Raw genomic sequence first — 21,987 nt, 5'->3', positions numbered from 1 at the left:
CTCCTTTCCTTATAGGTATATAGTTTGTCCTTTTCGAATTGTGGCTTTGAAAGAAAGAACTCCGTCCATTCGTGCGTTGTTCGATTCTTTCGGATTCCGATTCCGACAAAGAATCCTTTCTTGTTGTGGACGTTTTTAGCTCGTCGAGTCTATATTTGGGCGCGTAGTTTAATGGAGCAGATGGCGAACGTCCTCACCCCCGCTAACCGCAAGCCTCCTTATGTGTTCACATTTTTTTTCTTTCGAAATTTTCGGCGGGGTTAATCTTGGCTTCGTATGACGATATGATAAACTTCTACCCCGACGCCTTCTTGACAATGTCCTGACTAATTCCAAATAAGAAATATACAAACTTGCAACTTTTGATTGGTGCATATTCTTTCATGTGTATTTGACTTTTAATAAGATTCAAACTCGATGACGATATTCAGACAAGTTCATATAAAGCGTTAATAATAACTAAGGGGGTGTCATGAGAAGGAATTAGGAAGTATGTCGAAAACAATGCGTATTTAGCTCGGGACTACATTAGATTTCGGGCCAGTTTCACTGAGGCCCCCAGTATGCCCAATTCTACCTCAAATTCGATGCAGTTTCCTTATTGGCTTTTTTCGATGAATTCTTTCTTCGAAAATTTCTATCTCCTGAATTACCCAATAGGTCTTTACCTGAATGGAAATAAGACCTAGTATTTTACACCAGAAACTTAACATTTCTAACCAAAGAAATCCTCATTTAGTAAATGTTTTGTACTTTAGCCCTTTAGGATCCGTCTACTTACTTTTGTACGTCATCAATGCTTCTAAGGTGTTTCCTACAATCTACAATTTTTCTAAAATCATCGCGAATCTACAAAAGATTAAGAGTAAATTAACTAAATTCAACGACTAGATGACTAGATTATTCATTTACGGTGATGAACTATGCTGTCGATTGTAAACATACCCGTGAGTTGCGAGCATCATCGCTCTTGAGGCTTTTTGCCAGTGTCACCATTGAGATGTCGCCACACCTTATTCTACGCTGTCACGTCTGGTTAGATAACACTATATGCCGTCTTAAATCCTACAAATTGTAGTTCGAGAAACCTTCAGACGTTTAGCGGTCGTATCTTCGCACGAGCGACTAGTCAACCTATTGAATATATAATATGTCGACGGGACTGATAAAAAAGATGATTTCGATAACTAAGGGGTGTGTGGGAAAGAATTGGAAAGTATGTTGAAAATGATGCGTATTTGGCTGCTACTACATTAGATTTCGAGCCAGTTACATTGAATTTCCAGTATGCTGATTTTAACCTTGCAAAATTTTGTAGCTTTTATCGAAGATGTGTTTGTTCTTTTGCTCGTTAGACCAGAAAAACTTACTCTAATATGCGAGTGTATATGCGAGTGTACATCTATAAATGATAATCGTTGTTTGCCGAAGCATTTAAGCTTCAAATACAACATTGAGTTGAAGACATTTTGAACCGTTTTCTCAATCGTATTCACATTCGGACTGACGCCCTTTTGAAAATGGAAAATGATGAGGACAATCTTTGGCCGAACAAAAAAGAACTCCGCGAATGCGGTCAACTGAATTGTCCATAGTCACGTTGAATGCTTTGTGCCCTTTTCTAGTACAGGCGTATACTTACGTCTGCACAAAACTTCAAAAGGTCATATTTTGGTGGAAATTTCATCGGTTTGTCTATAAATGAACGCATGGTAACGTTCCCAGACGCTCCCTTCACGGATTGGATATTTCTATGAGTAAGAATCGCAAGAAATCAACGTATTCAGTACCGTTTGTTTTAACCACTCCTCGTTTGTGATATTTCCTGGGGGATAAACGAAAGAGGACTTTCCACCCTTCACGCGTCTGGCTCAAGACTTCGTCAGTGTTGATCCTTAGGGCATATAAGAAATCCATTCAAAGATAAGACGATGTGCACGAAAATAGAATTTGAAGATTGCCTGAACTTCAGGTGACCTGTCATACTATACTAGCTGTCATCTTTTCAATGTTGACTCACTGGAAACGAAGCGTTCCGCATTTTCTTCTTCTGATGACTAAATTTTGGGTGTTGCAGCGTAGACGACGAACAAGCGAATTTCAATCGCAAATTATTCGTGGTAAAATAAGAATTGCATCAAATAAACGACATTACTTTTAAAGTCTCTGCGTTCGACTACGTGTTCCCTTTGATAAGTCCACATCTGACGATAAGATTTCCATCCGTTTTTTTCCCGCGATAAGCGTGTCGGCCATTTTGTCTTCGGCGAATCTGCGATGTCAGTCTGTAGTAGAATTCCACGATTACCGATAACAAATTATTCTCTATTCCGATGGTCGGTCGGACGCAACAAGAATATTCCATTTTATGTAACATATCCCTTTAGACTTATAAGGTATCCGTCGCGAAAGTTCAAGTGAAAAGTTTCCGTGATTTTTGGCGGGGAATTTTTGGCGGCGGATAGGAGGTCTCGTCGAGTTTAATGCTGACTACAGCTGGTTGAAGGGGACCAAATACTTGTCGACTAAAGACAATTTGGCCCGATCTCAACCAGCTACAGCAAAGCATTCGCCCACCTGAACTGTTTGTAAACCACTGGAATTGTGCTGGTGTTTAAGTGTTTTATTAGATGTTGCACAAAGCCATATGTAATACGATATATATATATATTGCGTGCATTTGATTATGCATAGTTTGACCAAAAATGCTCGAAACTTTCTGAAAGAATGTTACGAAGATCGCGAAGTACAGGTATGAATTTTTGGAGCCGAATGAAAAAAAAAATGTAAGCGATGCAATAAAAAACCACCGTATAGTCAATTTTTCAGAAAATGCTCTCGGATCAATGATACGATGAGAAACTAAATGAGAGTTATTTATTGTCGGCCTCGTGCGCGATAAGGTCGCGGAATATTCAAGGCTGTTGTCGTGTTGAATCTCTCCCGGCGAATTTGAACGATTTGTAATTGACGAACGATTGAGCAATCGTCGTTGTGGTCTGTGACACATTTTATGGCCGAGATACAGCGAGAAAGTGATCAATGTAGATTTCAGATTGTGTGCGGCGGCGCGCGTTGATAACGATGACACGTGTGTTTACATGTATTATCATGCAAGTTAATTTGAATTAGAACGAGCACACTTATATTTGAGATACGTACATGTCTAATGACCTCCACCGCACACACGCGTGAACACAGACACACACACACACACACACATACGCAACATGATGACATCGAGAGAGACTCAGACATCGACGGCGGCAGCGCCTGGCGAATTAGAAAATCATCCCCGTTTTATATCCAAACCAATTCGGAGGTCGTAAAATCCACACGACTGAGCAATAAATCCTACTATTTCATACAATCCTGTTGCACATATCCGCCGCGGCGCGCGTGTCTCGCCGGTCGCGTATTGTTGTCGTTATATTTGGGGGGTCCATCGTCGTCTCCGCGCTCCCGTCTGGTGTAGTAATCAGATGTGCTGGCTGGCTGGCGGTGGTACAAAACGTCAGACACCGAAGCTAAGGCCAGCATCGGTAGACTTACTTATAGTCTAGGCTGCACTTAGAGATATCTACCGTTCTTACATATGTACATACACACACACACACACGCGCACACACATATCTCCCTCGGTTGTTGTATAGTTTCGTTTTGTGGATATTTTCGGCCGAGGTACTCCAGTTATGGCATGCCAGTCGGTATATACCTTGGCCCCCTGAATACAGCAGCACAGTTCAGAGCAGTAAAACCACCTGCTAACCGTTCGAGCCACTGCACGTGTGTGTGTAACGTCTGAACCCCTTCCCTCCACATTCTTGCTCCCCGTTCTTTCCCATCATCACCAACTGTTCTCATAATCCATTGTCTCCGACGACGACGACGACGATGCTGCTACTCATCGGAACGAAGTCTGTCTCTCGAATTGGTGTGTGTGTGTGGCGACGATTTCTCTCGTCTCTCTTCGAGAGGGGAGGACGTGTGCATGAACGAAATCGCCAACGAGCCGTCCGTCTGCATTCTGACGGTCTGGCCAGTCTCCTCGAGGGTGCCGAACCTCTATCGCGCTGCCCACTCGCATTTGATAATTATTCGCCGTTAATACTACGAAATTATAATGCATTCACCGGCTTTAACCATTTGCATAACTTATGTCAAATACAACGTAAAAATATCCGTCTAGCTATTGCGGCGAAGCGCGTTCGGTAGTCTTCTAGATTTTGTATTCGGGATCGGGAAAATTTTCGGGGGAATTGTCAGTGTTTGAATTGTAATCGTCGAATTCGAACATGGGTAATGGTGGTAGTATCCCCGGGTTAAAGAAATAAATAATTGATTCGGCGGAGATGTCATTCCGCGGTGATAAATTATGAAGATTTTTCGTGTTGTGGTTCGTTCGTTCGTTCGTTCGTTCTTCAATTTTTGTCACCGCATCTATCACCGGCGATACGATATACGCATAATTATATATCTTTCACTTTATGTGCGCAGTTTGCGCGCATCCGCGCATCATTTCGTAACAACGGCTTATTAGATGCGTACGTGCCAATGGAAAAATATATATGGTTGGAAAAGAAAAAATTCAAAAGATCAAGGAGAGACTGACAGCGAGAAATTTTCACATTAGATTTGTAAGCGGAAATTTAGCTTTTTTCCGAATGAAGTAAAGCTATTCGTCGATATATGAAAGAAATACTGGCATTTATGACGATACGCGCATCTCGGAGCTGAATTTGCGCTCGTCGTGATATTCGAACCGTTAAATCTATTTGTTGTATAGGTCGTTTACGGAATTAGCTCGCCAGCTTCTTGCCGTTCAGGCTCCTCTGTACGATATCTGTCCTCGGGCGCGTCTATAATAGTCGGCGAACTATTTTCATCGCATTCGAATTCTCTTAATCCTTGGAATTCCAAGGAGTGAAGAAGAAGAAGCGGGATTTCTGGCTTTAAAAATAGCTCACGAACGCGCAACTAAACTGTATATAATCAGGGAGGTGGTATAATGTAGTTCACTGTAGACTGAATCTATTTACAGATTGCCAAGGCATATATGGCATCTAGACATAGGCACCATCTGTATAGTAAGTAGTGTGTAGTACTGGGTACGGCGGAGCGAGATACCAGTTAACCCCTTAGATTCGAGTTCGTAAAAAAAGGTATTGATGGGTAACAACCTATAGGAGGATGACTACATTTTGGAGAAACATTCATTTAAGTCATTGAAATATCCTGTTTAAAGTTGAACTGTTTCCAGAAGTCGGTGAACTGCATGCATCTCGTATTTTCATAAAAATACATTTCGCAATTCAATTCTGTATTTGCATGCTCTGTAGCATTGGAGGTTTGGAAAATCAAGAGTCTTTCCAAAAACAAAAAGTTTTGACCAGTCATGATGTTTTAGTATAGTGTTCTTGACTCACTAATAAGCCTAGGTTTCGGCCCCCCTAAGAAAAAAATTAGAATTAGGGTCTCCATTAGTTTTGGCCTCCCACAATATTATTTCGATTTTAGATGATATGCACCTTTTGTTTACCTTTAGAACCTGAAAATCTTTGGAAACTATATCCATGTCTCAAAGGGGTTTGTTTCAAAGGGGCACTTACATTTTCTCAAAAAATGGACCTGCTGAAATATCCTGACTATGTCCCCAGATTACGCCCCTTGAATCCCTCGATTATCCCTTAAGGAGTGGAAAGTTATAAGGAGTGGAAAATGATAACATTTGGCCTTTTGAAACGCATTTTGAAACAATGAAGGCTCAACGAAACCTGTAGATTGGTCAATTCTGGTCATTTTTTTATTCCTCCGAAGTAAACTGCGCGGTTAGATTCCTGCCAAATGGAAAAACTGCCTGCCGAAAATACTTCATTCATCGTGTTCACGTGCATGCGTGCGTGGATGTCGCTTCGTCTCGTGAAGGGACTGGAAAAGATTTTTTTGAAAGTGTCACTTCGGCGAGGGTGCCCAATTAAAAGAGGCAGTTGCGCCATAGTGGGCGGAGTTGTGTCTGATGAATAGAGGATATTTACACTCCCATAGTGAATATGTACAAAAGGCTCATCTCAGGATGCTTGTTGAATGAAAAAAAACAACATTTCAATGATAGAATTGCGTAATTCATTGTGTATACGAAATGATACTTATGCTACTTGGCATTATTATAATTTCTACATAATTGTTTAAACCAGCATTGCATAGACTTCCTTGGGGTTCTACGGTTGTTTAACCAACCTATAAATGGCATTCTATGTCATAATCCATTTGCTTGTTTTATTCCATTTTATCTCATTTCAATATTTGAAATATCGTAACTACGATAGCACTCGCTTTATTCGTAATTTTCAATCGGGATTTTCACCTTATTCGGATGACATTTTTGGTCGATTCCACCAGGAACGATGTTAAACCAGGGGCGGATCCAGGGACATTGTCAAGGGTAGCACAGCTTATAAAAAGGGCATTCTGAAATTTTGAAAATCTGCTTTTTGCTGCAATTTCCAATCAATGAATGTCATGGCGCGAAGTGCTTTCTAGCAAATTAACTGCATTGGGATGTAGTTTCCAGCCAATATAGACAAAATCTTGAAGAATTATGTGCTCTTACAGTTTACAATCATTTACCTCGTTTTGTAGAAATGTGCCTTTTCTACTTTAGGCGTGAAAAAAAGGGCTGCACGAGTTTTTCGCGACGGTAGCATGTGCCTACGGTGCTACCGTCTGAATCCTGTAAACTAATATTCATAGTTCGGATTTTACCTAATTTGGAGAAATTTGGGAGTAGTCCCTAGTCAGCTGAATGAAGTGAGTTCTACTGTATAATTGACGATATCTTATGCTATATGAATGACGTCTTATCGTACCACAGATTTACAGACAGCTATAATCTACCATACCTTTAACCCCACGAACACACTTCCGTAACTTTTGTGGAAATGACTGAAAACTGCTGTTTTTAGGATTGACTAAGGCCTTGGTCCAGTAGTACTGATGCACCAGGATTTATTCTAGTTATTAAGTCATTGAAAGTAAGATGTTAACATTGGCGAATCTGAATTTTTGCCCTTTTGGCCTACGCAGCATTTCCGTATTCAACTAAAAGTGCAATTTTTGAAGTCAGATAACTCAAGTAGGTTTTACGCTCGACCGCAATTCATTGAAATATTCCCAGATACCTAACGAAGTACTTTTCCTTGAACAATAATAGCAACTCATACAGGAAATATTTTTCTTACCCGTGGTGCTGTCTTCTTTCTTTCGCGAATTTACCACCAGGTAGCAGCACTGTCTATTGATGTCTGGGAAGCAGTTGCAAATTAATAGATTTTGTATACAAATTGACGAAAAAAGGTCAAATATGAACTGCTTCGTTTCACCAAGTTGCGTAGGGACTCCCTTGAAGTCAGGTCTTTTTGGACTGTTTTGTCAAACTATCTAACCCGGATCTGTTTAATCCAGACTTCTATACAGTCTGCATGCTTACGTAAATGTATGTAAAACATGATTGTCTTATCTCGATTTCTCGATCCTCATTTATGCGGTCTGCTGTATTATGTTTTTTTATAAACGTTCAGTTATGCACACTGATGTTCTAATCTTAAAACGGATCCTAGTCGGTTATAGGTAATAATACTTCCCTGGTAAATATACCCCCAGTAAAAATCCCACAAGGGATAAATGCCCCAGGTAAAAAAAACTCCCCGAAATTCTGTTTTCTATCAAATGAGTCAAAAACTAGATAATACTTTTCACAACAATATTTAGGAATGCATAGGTACATAGATATGTTATTATTAGTTTCAAACTACATTCCTTCATAGAGATTTGAAAAACTATGATAATTTTTCTATACATATAGCTTACTTAAAGTCACAGAATGCTATCATTTTATGCATGTAGCTTGCTTAAAGTCACAGATTATCCAAGGTGAATTATGTGACCAACAGTATCACGGAAAATTTGAATTTTTTTAGATCTATCAAAGTTTTTCAACATAGGAATATTGAAATATTTTGTTGTGAAATCAAATTTTGGGGGATTTTTACCTAGGGGGAATATTTACTGGGGTGGGGGATTTTTACCTTTTGGGATTTTTACCAGGGGAGGGGTTATTACTTATTGTTATCCTAGTTGGTCAGGTTCAACGGGAGGGTAACCTATTCTTTATCGGTAAAAATGCTTGATTATAGATACGACTTGGGAGCCTTAGAATTTAGATATGCATATTCAAACCCGATAACTTTAATCCGGATTTAATATAATCCTGACATTATTCAGGGTCCAACCGCATAACTATATCGGGTATGTAGAAATATTACGTTTACTTTGGATTTATCAAATTGACTAATTACGTTTAATTGGGACTTATCAGTTGGTCCCAAATGAGCCCGAAATTAAGAAAATGTCTACTGTTCCATATCAACAGCGCTACATGACTTTTTACTTACGAATCTTTACTAACGTACATTTCAATTGTCGAAAAAGTAGTCATTTCACAAGTCAAATAATCTCTCGCTAATTCCTGTGTTACAGGGTTAAATAGCTATATATATGTAATTGAGATAAATTAATTGGACTTATAAAGCTACGTGATATGCTGCGCCACATAGCAGCATCCTTCAGGGGCCTGACTACAGCGTAGTATATGTGAGCGATAAGGTCAGTGAAAGACAGAAAAAATGGTGACCCGATTTCATAAATACTAAGAATGATAATAGCAGATAATTATGAACAGAAAATGGGTTACAGATCCCGTCTGCAGACATAACTGTTGCACGTACGTGTACATACGGTATACAGAACTACAACTGATATGCTTATACATGTACGTTACTATACTATTAGACCTATGCGTTGTATAATACCGAAATTCAACAAACTACAGGAAAACTGACTTAGTTCGATGACTATTTCCCTGATTTCTCCGCATTGAGTAAGATCTGAATTATGATAAATTGTTTACACAGTTTCAGTTTGAACCGAATTAATTGAAAATCCGAATTAAGTGAGTTCGACTGTATATCTAAAACCTGGGTAGATGCTGACCGAGATCGAGATACCACATTGTTGTTGATAGCCGGGCATTTGTAATTCCTAGAAGTATACACGCAAAAAAGTTTATTGGCTCCATTAAAAGCAATCGTTGAGCCGTTAAACATTTCCATCTCTTCAAATTCAAGTGTTTTAATCGCGCAATAGAAGTGCTTGCTATTCCACGGATAGCTTCAATGTAATTTTTGCAGTAACTCGGGTTTTGGCCCCTGTATTCGTTCCTCTGTATATTTTCAAAATATACTCAAAATCCTAATCATTGCTGCTACGATTATACACCTTATACACCGATTAGCAGAAAGCCTATGGAATAGTCTGTTTAACGAATCTTTACCGGAGTTCGCTTCTTCTAAAATGGAATCCCGCAATACAGATGCAAATTTGGCTGCATTACTTTTACCAACACAACTGGCAGTAAGATCTAATGGGCATGTAGAAATGTTCAAAGCTTAAATTTGATCAGCTGATTAAAGCTGGTTGGTTAAAGAGTTAACTAACCATTTGATGAATATCGTTTTAACTTAAACTTTTGAGAAACCGGCTGCGCTGCTAAGCAATGAATATATATATATATATATATACCATCGCGAGACTGCAAGAGTTAAGTAGATACTAGAGGTCGAAGGTCGGGTTGCCTGACATTTCAAAGAACCTACATAATTGAATCTTAATCCATCGCCAGCTTCTCAACTTCATGAGTATGAAGCAAAATAATGTATAAGTTGTTGGCGAAAAGATGGAAATCATTTTCTCCCATATATACTTATAGCATATTCGTGCCAAAGCTACTGGTGAGTGGATTTTTTACGGAACGAAACCGAAACCAGATTTTTTATTCGATTTTATAGATATTTTATGAATGAATTAAGTTTCGCCACCACCACTCGGGGAAGCCCGGTGTATTACAGCTCAGCTGTAATTCTCAACGAGCGCGCACGCTGCAGCGCCGAGTCTAGCTGGCCGTATATGGAAACCTAGACGGAAATAGAACATGCGGTTCGCATTCCAGGCATACTGATATCTTTCTGCAGTGTTGGCTTCTCTGACATCTTTTCCAGTCGCTTCTTTTAGTAGTTAGAAACTCACGAGACTAAAGAGAGTACGCCAATATATATTTCGCATTTTACGTGCATACATGTAGAGAGGATCATGAATTCGATGATATTTGAATTTAGAACTTTCAAGTACCGAATGATGAGCACATTTACTTTCTGGGTGTTAGTTTTTATTTTCTTTTTGGGACGTTACACATATGGAAACACTTGTGTTTTTCGTCAGTTTGAATGGATACACTGACTTGGCTCAGCCTCTCTTTGTCTGCAAAAGCCCGCCAATTTTCTCAAGTGTTCCTGGTTCAAGGGAGGACAATGCTGGGATATGGGGGCTGTGTGTAGTTAGATTATTAAATCATAATTGAACAAATAAATACTCATTATGTATACAGGAACTCGTCATTAAAATGCTGGACATATTTAGATGTTGTGGCTTAACTATTATGTTTATACAGAGGGGATGTATTTATTTCTTGGATGGAAGGAAATTTCCTCTTTTTTTTCTTCAGCAACCATACACGTACGTTTTAGTAGTAGCTTTTAGTAGTAGCGTTTGCTGCTATTAATCCTCAATAATTCCATGCCAGTTTCAGAAATTACATATATACACCATCATCCACTGCTAATCTTCAGCTGGTAGTGATTAACAGTGTGATATAATTGTATAATGGAGGCCTCTCTATGTCTCTGTGCGTGTGTCTGTGTATATGACTGGTAATAAGAATAATGATGCTGGTATAGAGTTGATAGATGGATAGATATGCTGGTTGGTTGTTGTATATCGGGATGACAACTCTCCCGTACTGGTGACAATTGGAGAGAGAGGAGACATATACGATTTCTGAGCTTCGGTTTTCTGAGTCATTTCGTCGCGATGACGCTCGCTGGGAGTGCAGTCTCCAGTACATGGATGAATCCCACGGTGTATCTAGATGTGTAGTATCTTGTCATAAAAATCGCTTTTTATAAGAAATCCATTGCGGGGATGAAAAAGGCTGGAAGGAAGTGTAGCCGTCATCGGGAGAAAATACCGACTCCTTCATAAATGGTATAAAGCGATGCTCGTTTTCTGATGGCATACGGAGCAACTACATAAAAAAACGACATTTTCCCTTTTGGATCCTTTAGCCACTAGTTCTCGTTCGACCACGAAAAGAAATTAAGAAAAGGAACGGAGTTCGAGACAAAAAGTTAAATCCTGAGTTAGAACGACGATAGCTACTTCTACAAGAATACACGATTTTGACATTAATCTAATCCAGTGGAATATCGTCTTTCCATCGATCCAGTTGATTCAAAAATTGATTCGTGCTAAGTCACATATTCCCGCGATGATCAGAGACGAGATACTCACCACACGACCGACGCCGGGAATCGACCTAAAAAGCATGTCAGTTTGGCAAAAAAAGTATACCTTTCTATCTATTGATGATTAGGAAATGCAACAACAACATACTTCTTTACATTCCATAGATATCGAATTTGATATGGCGTATAAAGAAGTATGGAGTCGTCGCATGTAAGCACGTCCGGTCCTGCAAATAATGACGAAAAGTCCGCCGGCGTCTGTAACCGAAAAATTCCCCCCCCCGGCATGGTAAAATCCTGATGATTGAACACTCGATAGTTCCGGATAGTTGCAAACTCATTCATACAATGAAACCGGATTTTAAACTCGACAGTCTCGTTGTTGGATGAGAACGAACTAGCTGAAACAAATATGAATGCATTGGTGCGGCGTGTAGTAGTGTGAACTGTGGAGAGAATTCCGTCGTTGCCTTTCAGTTCGGGATATCCTCGCAGCGCCGAGCAATAGAAAACTGGCGTTCTCCTTCGGTTCTCTGTATGTGAGAGTGGAGCATGTGATCAGCTCGGCGTCAGAGGTTTTCTGTGAATGGCTGTAAAAATGCAGTACGGCTGAAACTCGATCTATCAGCCCCCCCATCCATCGAGTTGCCTCACCCCTACATCCATCCATTCATTCATTCATATAGCCACGACTTTGTAAATCCGTAATGATCCAAGTCGATGATGACGATGAAGATGAAGAGACTGCGTTGCACCGTTGCATAGAGGTATCAGAAAAAAGGTGGCGAGTTGTGAGCAGTTCGATGCTCACAGCTGATCTGAGCTATGCCAAGGCTACCTGGCCATATGACTAGCACAGGATGGTTACTGCTTGTTTTATACAATCCACATGTGTGAGTAATTCTCTATGCCAAATATAGAGCCTCTCTACAGCAGTACCGCCAGCAGCAGGCCAGCATCTATTCCGCAATCAAGCAATACACAGCAGTACTACTCAGTGATGGATGCATCTCTCTATCATGATTGAAAATCGCCAAGTACTGCTGGATCAGCAGTACAGCTGCAGCAGCTTCCCGGCTATATCTGTACTGTGCTGGCATGTCTGGAATGCGAACTGACCTTCCCTGTATGGCAAACTGAAACCAGAATAAACCGACTGTCCCAGAATCGCCAGTCAGTTGATACTGATCCAGATGACTCACTATTGCCTATGATACGCTGTAAACTGTATTTCCTGGTATCAATGCTGGCTGCTGGCGAAGCGCCGCTCTAGGTCTATCTCGCAGAATCCGTTTGCTGAACCAGCGAAATCGAAATCGATCGGGGATCGATGATGTTCCAGGCTCGAAGGTCACCTCGGATTTTAGTGGACACTCGGTTCTGTGCACCCTTTTGACTCCAAACCGTGCTTGTGGGAGTGTCAGTCGAGAAGCTGCCATCCCGTTTCATCATAGGGGTTGCAGCTAGTCGGCCTTAATCAGCGTGATATACTCATAAAACCAGCATATGAATAAAACGCACAGTACAAACATCAGCGTTTGTGACTGTAATTAAGATCTATGACCATGTATGTTCTAATTACAATAATGGTAAATGATGCTTGCGTATAACATTCGTATGATGGGAACCTGCAACCCCTATGCCTGATAATCAGCTGCCAGTTGGCCTGGATTGTATTGTTTCTATCACTTTCTCAATTAGGCTATGGAGAAAATGATCCTGAACCCTTGAGGGATCCATTTTCCTGTAACCATGTGTAATACCTTGCTGTTTAGGGCGCAATTTGATTAATCTTCCACAACTCAACCTTCTAAAGTCAAGGTTTTTTACATGAGAGATTTTGAATATATACGTTGATTCTGTTTTGAATATGGTAGCTAAGTAATGATGCCAAGCAGATAAATGAACCAAATCCTGGAATATTTTCTCAAACTATAGATTGCCATTCACTTTGCCGTCACTTTTCCGTGATTTTAAGGAAAGTTAACAAATTCAGGTAAAAATTCACAGCCCCACCCCGCTTCCCTATAAAAATCCTCAAGGTAGAAATCTCTTTCTCACTTCGAAAAAACTCGGATCGATTTCACAGTCTTAATTGAAGAACACTATTTAGTGAACTCAAGATGAGAGCGGGGGGATTTTTACGTGAGATTTTTACATGTTTGAATTATCTCTAATATTAGATAGAAGAAATTGATTAATTAATCAGGGGTCATTTACTGTGAGGGGATTCTTCCATTGACAATACTTTCTTTTTATATTCGGTACTATGATCTTGGAAAATGTTAAGGTTTTCATTTTTTAACCTAAAAACTTTTCAATGAAGAAGAGTTATTGAAGGAAATAAAATAGCCAAGGAACAAACATGGTCCCAGAAAATATGGCCAAGGAGAAAAGGCATTTTTTCCATGTCTTAAAGTGAGTTCATAAAATGAACTCATTGTACCCCTCACCCAACTAGAGACAGTTGTGTTTACTTTTCTGAGCCAATCAATGCTAATTTCCTCAGCAGCTCTGGTTTCTGCCATCTCTGTGTGCATCTTTTAAAATCCATACCTGGCATATGTACTTTTTACTGGACCTTGCTTGAGACCATGGGTAACTGTCATAGTAGACTCTGCCCAAATCGAACCCGATCAACTCAGATTACCGTTTAACTCGGATGTTTATGAAATTTGTGACACTATATTTGAATACTTATAATATCCAACCTGTATCACTTTTGTGAATACATTTAATACATTTGTCCAAAAGATCCAACTCAAACAAAGTCTAGAACTCACTGCAAACCCACCAGGAATCAAACAGGGGATACTTGTGTAGTCAAAATTCATTCATTCCGTTTGTTTAATTTGATATGCCATTGTTTCTGTGCTCCTGAAAGGTCACAAAAACATTCAAATCATTTGATGGGGGTGATGGTTTTCAGTTGAGTTGACTAGTTGCAGGTCATTATTATGTAACAACTTGATAATAAATATGGTTAACTGAGTTCCCCATGAAGTCCCTAAAGCAAATACCTATGTGACATTCACTGGACTGTTTTGATTATCAGCTTGCCAGTTTGAAGTTTGTTATGTTTCCTGTAGGTGAGTGCTTTCTCTTGAAGACAAAAGACCACTTAAATATTTGCCTTTTGGTCCTTTCCAGTGTATTGCAAATGTAGGTTAAATTCCCCCTGGTAAAGATTCTGCCGGTAATAATGCCAGAAGTACAAATTTCTGAGGTAAAAATGCCAGAGGTAGAAATGTCAGAGGAAATAATGCCAGAAGGGTAAATTGTGCACCCCCTCCTGGTGAATGTCTGCCTAAATTGAATCTCATGAAAAATTTATTGATATTCTCATCTTATGAACAACTATGATTTCAGGTAACAGGTAAAAATCCTCCCAGTAAAGATCCCCCCAGTAAATACCCCCCCTCCCCCAGTAAAAATCCTGAAAAAAATCCCCCCAAATTTGAGATTTCACAGCAATATTCAACAAAATACTTCAATATTCTTACGTTGAATGATTAGTTTTCAAAAATTTCAGATTTTCCATGTTGTTTATCAGAATGTAGGTAAAAATCCCCCCAGTAAATATCCCCCCTAGGTAAAAATCCCCCCATATCCACTTTTCTATAAAACTAGAGTAGAAAAAATTAACTTTTTACAACAATATTTAGGAATACATTTGTACATTAGATATTTTATTTATACTTTTATACCATAGTTTTTATAGAAAATTTCAAAATTATGATAGTGTCATTTTTGATGCATGTAGCTTGCATGTCGTATGCTAAGTCACATAATAATGTCATTTTTATGCACGTAGCTTGTTAAATGTCACAGATTATCCGAGGTGAATATTGTGACCAACACCACGGAATAAAATTTCGAATCTATATTTTTTTAAACATAATAGCTGTTGAAAATTTTAGTGAAATCAATTATGGGGGATTTTTACCAGGGGGATTTTTACCTAGGGGGGATTTTTATCGGGGGGATTATTACCTAGGGGGGATATTTACCGGGGGGATTTTTACCTGTTACCTATTTATCACAATATTCACCTTGGATAATCAATGACTTTGACCAAGCTACGTGCATAAAAATGACATTATTCTGTGACTTTTAGCTAGTAACACGCATAAAAATGATATCATCGTATTTTGAAACTTTCTATGAAGAAATCTAGTTGAGAAGTAATAGCAAAATATCTGTGTAACTATCGATGTACTAAGTATTATTTTAAAAGTGTTATCTGTTTTCATTTCAGTTTTACTTAAATTTGATAGAAAACTGAAATTTGGGGATTTTTGCCTGGGGGGATTTTACCATTTGGGTTTTTCACGGGGAGGGGGGATATTTATGGGGGGGGGGGAATTTTTACCTACATTGCATGATTTTACGATTTCAATATTAACTCTTGATGACAGTAATTCCTTCGAATGTAGGTTAAAATTCCATAAAAATACAATAAGATCACCGAACTTTAATATAGAATGTTAAACGCAGAGACCAAATTCTTATTCTGGGGATATGAGTGGGTTAATGAATTGAAAAATGGGCACCCGCATGAAAAATTTCTTACAGAATAGCATTATTCTGTGATTTATAGCAAGCAACATGCATCAAAATGACTTCGAAAATTTCTATGAAGAAATATAGTTTAAAAGTGATAATAAATTATGTATTTGTATATTCCAAAATATTTTTCTTATTGTATTATCTAGTTTTTTACCGGGGGGGGGGGGGGCTTGTTAAATCCCCCCAGTAAATATCCCCTGGTAGAAATCCCACGAGGTTGAAATCCCCCTGCCCCCTCCCCCAGTTTTAAACTGTATTTCCTTGTAGAAACTTTCAAAACTATGATGATAAAATTTTATGCATGCTTCTCGCTAAAGGTCACAGAATTATGTCATTTTTATGCGCGTAGCTTGGTCAAAGTCGAGGATTATCCAAAGTGAAAATTGTGAAATACACCATGGAAAATTTGAAATTTTTGAAGACTATATTGAAGTATTTTATTGAATTTGGCATTTTTCTCCTAAATTCACATTCCTATTGTACATGTAATTGAAGTAATCACTGTCATCTTGAGTTAATAAAGTAACACAATAACATTTTTTAAATCTATCTCAAGTTTTTTTTTTTAACTTAAGAAATTGTGTTTGTGAATTTTATGGAAAATGTTAGCTAAATCAAATATGGGCGGATTTTTACCAGGGGGATTTTTACCTAGGGGTATTTACAAGGGGGTATTTTTTACCTTGTGGGACTTAAACCTACATTCGTAAAAATTATCATATTTCAAGTGGGAAATAAATATTCCAGTGGTTTTGATGTTAACCTTCTTCGTATATTACTTTGATTACTGTGTTATCTTGCTTATAGTCTTGTTTTTATAGCAGGTAAGCAAATTTTTACATGTATCTCGTTTCATCTTCAAAGCCAGTTCGTTGCTTCCATTCGTTGCGAGTTTGCTCTTTAGGTAAATTAGTTGTTTTCTCATTTCCCAAGACCTTGAGTATTTCCCGCCGAAGGAAATATAGATGTACGATGAGGAAACCGGGTTCAACGATCCCTTGAAATCAGATGGCTAGCTACTACGTTAGGAATATGGATATTTTATTACCAAGGGGATTTTTACTTGATTCCTTTCGATGTAGGTAAACCGACCAGGAAAACCGGTGAACGGAAAAAGTGGCCAAGGAAAGAATGGCCAAGGTATTTTCCTAGGAAAAGATGGCCACGGAAAAAAGGTCAAGGAAGATTAAATAGAAAAGTAACCATCATTTCATTGACTAAAAAGAAATCAAATGCATTGATGTTTTGACATGTCACTTTTTGAGATTATTAGATCTATTCCTGGATTAGTTTAGGTAAATTTATGATGAGCATATCTCACTTCGATGTTATCAGACACTACACTCACTATACAGTAACAGGGTAAAAAATCTGTTTCAATGAATGTTTCAAATGATATTTCAATACTCTTATGTTGAAAAACTCTGATAGATTTCAAAGTCTTTCGTGGTGTTGGTCGCAATATTCACCTAAGATAATTTGTGACTTTTTGCAAGCTTAATGCATAAAAATGACATAATCATTGTGCTGAAATTTTCTATAAAGAAATATAGTTTAGAACGAATGTAGGAAAAAATGGCCAAGGAAAAAATGGCCATGGAAAAAATGGCCAGGAAAAAATGGCCAAGGTATTTGCCTAGGAAAAAATGGCCAAGGAAAATATGGCCACGGAAAAAAAGGCCAAGGAAAATTTATGAGAACTACTGACAATGTTAATAAACATCAAACTTTCAATTTAATGACATCATTTATTTTTCATGGGGCTAAAAACTATTAAAATCGGTAGAATGAGCTCAGAAATTTGATGAACTTACATCTAATTTCATTACATATAATGAATATATCAAGAACTATCATGAAAGAATTATCATGCAAGTGGGCAATGGATAAACTTAATAGTGATAAACTTAAACTTAATAGATTAAATAAATTAATATTTCAAAACATCTAAGTAAGCTATTAGGGCACAGACTCTTAAATCATCAAAGGTAGATGCATTGAAATTGTGTGGTAATTTATATAGCAAACTGGTGTAGTGTCTTAATATCGAAGTGAGATATGCTCATCATAAATTTACCTAACTAATCCAGGAATAGCTCTAATAATCTCAAAAAGTGACGTGTCTAAACATCAATGCATTTGATTTCTTTCTAGTCAATGAAATGATGGTTAGTTTTCTATTTAATCTTCCTTGGCCTTTATTCCATGGCCATTTCTTCCTTCTATTGTATAGGTGGTATGTAATCGAAGGAATTACTGTCATCTGCAGTTGTTAATAAGGTCGTGCAATTATTAAAATTGCAAAATCTTAAGTTGTTCATAATCAAAATGAGAGTATTGCTAAATTTTGTGGTGAAAATTAAACTGTACCCCTAGAATCCCATGAATATGGGTATTTTTTCCGGGGGATTTTTAACTACCTTTGAAAGTATCAAATCTAGACTTATTTCAAGAATTCTTTTTTCACATACGAACTCTATATTGAAAATAGGATTGAATTAACTGCAGTTGAGAACTGAAATTCTTCAAAATAATGTAGATTTCCAAAGCTAGTGATCAATTTGGGGCCTGAATATAAAACAGGAGCTGTGTGGAGTGCTATTTTTATGCTGATTTATCTCTTGAATGTAATGTTGAAGAAGCCTATAGTAACATGATTTTACAGCTGGTATCTGGCAGAGAATATTTTTAGACTGGGATTGTATATTTAAACCCACACAGCTTCCCCTTGCCTGACTAAGCAGTTCTTACATAATAAAAGGGGTGCATGAGTTTCAATTCTCAGGTAACTAACTGACTGGCATTTCAGTTATAGTTATGGTAACACCACTGGCAAATAGCTGAACATCTAATAAAAATAGTGACAGGCAATGAGAATATCTGTTTTGCATGGATACTGCAGCAATGCTTAACAAGAAAGCTTACATGAGTTGATGCCTTGAAGAAAAATAACACATATATGTTGCCTAATATTATCAAAAATAGATAATATGATAGTGATATTAAGGATCAATAAAGCTATTTTGAATTTGAATATATCAACAATTCAAATGGTCGCAACCAGTCAAGCCACAATAACGAAGAAGGTACATCCACTCAAAATTCATTAGTGAAAAGACATGAACATTCATTAGATAGAAACTAAGTGGAAATATATTTGATTACGAGATGAACGCCTAAATTTACAATTGTAATTGTTATTTTGAAACACCATTATTAAGAACATATAGTGCACATCGACTCACACAAAACCCCACATTTCACTACGCTTATCGCGTAGTAGTTATCGATGTATAATAGTATTATTGTAACGGTTCTTACGGCTAAAAAAGACTGCATTAATTGAAGACCGGCTTTCTCGGAATGAATGGCTTCTGAGCATCTCTTGTTTGTGAATGAAGCACTCTTATCCGTAAAATGAAGATATTCGAGATAAATGAAAAAAAAAACACACTATGAAATTTGTATCCGATGAAATTTCATGTGGTCGGATACATATCATTTATGAATGTAGGATTTTTCATGGGGCTAAAAACCATTAAGATCGGTACAATGAGTTCAGAAATTTGATGAACTTACATTTTATAATTTCATTACATGTAATGAATATATCAAGAGCTATCATGAAAGAACTATCATGCAAGTGGGCAATGGATGAACCTAAAAGTGATAAACTTAAACGTAATAACTGGCGTAGTGTTTGATATCATCGAAGTGAGATATGCTCATCATAAATTTACCAAAACTAATCTAGGAATAGATCTAATAATCTCAAAAAGTGACGTGTCAAAACATCAATGCATTTGATTTCTTGTTAGTATGAAATGATGGTTAGTTTTCTATGTAATCTTCCTTGGCCATTTTTTCCTGGCCATTTTTTTCTTGGCCATTTTTTCCGTTCACCATCATTTATCCCTTGTTAAGTTTCTCGACAACTAGTTAGTTTAGTTTAGTCGACAACTGATAACGGGTAAAAATCCCCCAAATTTGATTTCACAGCGAAATTTGATAAAATACTTAGATATTCTTATTTTGAAAAACTTCAGAGTTTTCAGAGATTTCAAATTTTCCATGGTGTTTTTCACAATATTCACCTTGGATAATCAATGACTTTTACCAAGCAACGTGCATAGAAATGACATTATTCTGTGACTTTTAGCGAGCAACATGCATAAATAAAGAATGATATTATCGTATATTATTATTATTAGTTATCAAAATCCTTATGAAGAAATCTAGCTTAAAAGTAATAGTGCGATATCTATGTACCCTAGATATTATTTTTAAAAGTATTCTTTATTTCATTTAGGTTTTATACTTTAGTTTGGTATAATACTGAATTTGTGAGGATTTTACCTGTGGGGATTTTTAACTGGAGTGAAATGATGGAATTTTTCCGTTTTATTTCCGTTTATTTATTGGGGGATTATTACCGGGACGATTATTACCTACATTCCCTAAAATACTATAGTGAATAAGTTATAATAATTAAAAAGAATTTATTTCTATTATTTACCTTTTTACCTTAGTACCCCCTGGTCACAGGTAAAAATCCCCCCAGTAAATACCCCACCGGTAAAAATCCCCCCTAGGTAAGGATCCCCCTGGTAAAAATCCCCCCCCCCAAATTTAATTTCACAGCAAAATATAGTAAGATCTATCACCAAATTAATGAATCTGCGCAGTAGGAATAGAGGTATTTAGATCGATTCTTTGAGGAGAATTTGAATCATCCACTCAATTTAGGAAAAAAATTGACCCAAAACATGCAAAGCTTGGCTGATAATAAATACATCACGATAAATTTGCCATGTTAACATGCTTAACTGTTTCCGTTTTCTTAAAATGACGTTCATAAATGTAATATGATTCCGGATATATCAGTCTTACACCAGTTTCTCTTTATGGCGTATATATTCATTGAGTAATGTATACACTGCTTTATGTGTTTGTATTAATTTGAAGAGGATTTTGTGTTCTCATGCTTGTAGGTATCGCTACTTCTTCCAAGTAGTGTTTCGTGAATAAAAGAACCAAATGAAAATATTTACTTAGTATTCAAAGAAACTTGTACTTGTCCATGTGATATTTGTACAACAATAAACTTGGCTTGCCTTGGATTTAGTCCATTTGGTGTGGAAAAGGACAGGTAATGAGTACCCCTATATTCCCCTATATCCCCTGTGTTAAAATACCCCTGATAAAAATCCTGGTAGGTGCTGGGGATGAGATGGGGTAATTATATCCTGAAGGAATTTTCTACCTTCATTCTGAGCTATTTCAAACGGACCCAAGTGTTCATACTAAAGAATCGTCTGTGCCAATTGGTCCATATCATTTTCGACTGGTCCGACCTGAAAAACCTCTGACGATATTTCCTTTCTGCGGTAAATGTTCCAATCAACATCCGTTTTAATTCAAGATGAGAATGGAATGGAATGGAAATAGAATGTGTTCATTTACGTTCCAACCATTTCCATGGTATATGGAAGAAATAATATTATTTACAATTATTTACAGGAATAGAAAATGAAAGCATTTCAAAACATAGCAAATGGTTTTTACTTAACACACCTTTATACTATCAAGACCTAGTTTCATAAATTAAGCTAATTCTAAAGTTGGTTTTTGAATTCTAATGCGTCCATATTCCTAAAGGTATTCGCAATTATGTTGTTTTCAAGGAAATCAGTTAGAAAATCTCCATGTAATTTATCGAAATGTTGCGTAAACATTTAAAGGTAAAAGATAAGACCCAATCCTGAGTTACAAGTAATTGCCTAGAATTGATGTACAATAAATTTGCTGGTAGCATTTGTCGGCCATGGAATAACTTTTTTGATTGTTAAGAAAATGTCCTTGAATTCACCATAGATTACCGTGATAAACTTTCAAATTTAGTTTGGATTCAATCTGGTTCATATCAGGCATTGAAATGCTTGGGGGGAGCGACGGCCCAACTGCCGGTTTCGGAATGTTGTAATCGAAATCATCTAGCGGGTAC

General features: G+C 37.5%; 1 protein-coding gene and 1 long non-coding RNA gene across 4 annotated transcripts in view; one reads left to right on the top strand and one right to left on the bottom strand.

Moving 5' to 3' along the window:
* Positions 1-21,987, top strand: part of LOC141898633 (E3 ubiquitin-protein ligase MIB1-like) — a 48,847-nt gene that overhangs the window by 16,358 nt on the left and 10,502 nt on the right. The gene's annotated exons all lie outside the window — the stretch shown is intronic.
* On the bottom strand, positions 375-3,773 carry LOC141898634 (uncharacterized). 3 transcript variants are annotated; one of them, XR_012618580.1, is made up of 4 exons: positions 3,716-3,773; positions 946-1,134; positions 782-849; positions 375-668 (listed from the first exon to the last, which is right to left on the bottom strand). It is a non-coding gene; the product is annotated as an uncharacterized LOC141898634 (long non-coding RNA). The 3 variants fall into 3 exon arrangements; XR_012618579.1 differs by lacking the exon at positions 3,716-3,773 and adding an exon at positions 3,163-3,353; XR_012618578.1 differs by lacking the exon at positions 3,716-3,773 and adding an exon at positions 1,643-2,570.

This window comes from Tubulanus polymorphus, chromosome 2 (assembly GCF_964204645.1).
Source record: "Tubulanus polymorphus chromosome 2, tnTubPoly1.2, whole genome shotgun sequence".
In the NCBI taxonomy this organism is placed as follows: Eukaryota; Metazoa; Nemertea; class Palaeonemertea; order Tubulaniformes; family Tubulanidae; genus Tubulanus; species Tubulanus polymorphus.
This window is presented reverse-complemented; position numbering and strand designations above follow the sequence as displayed.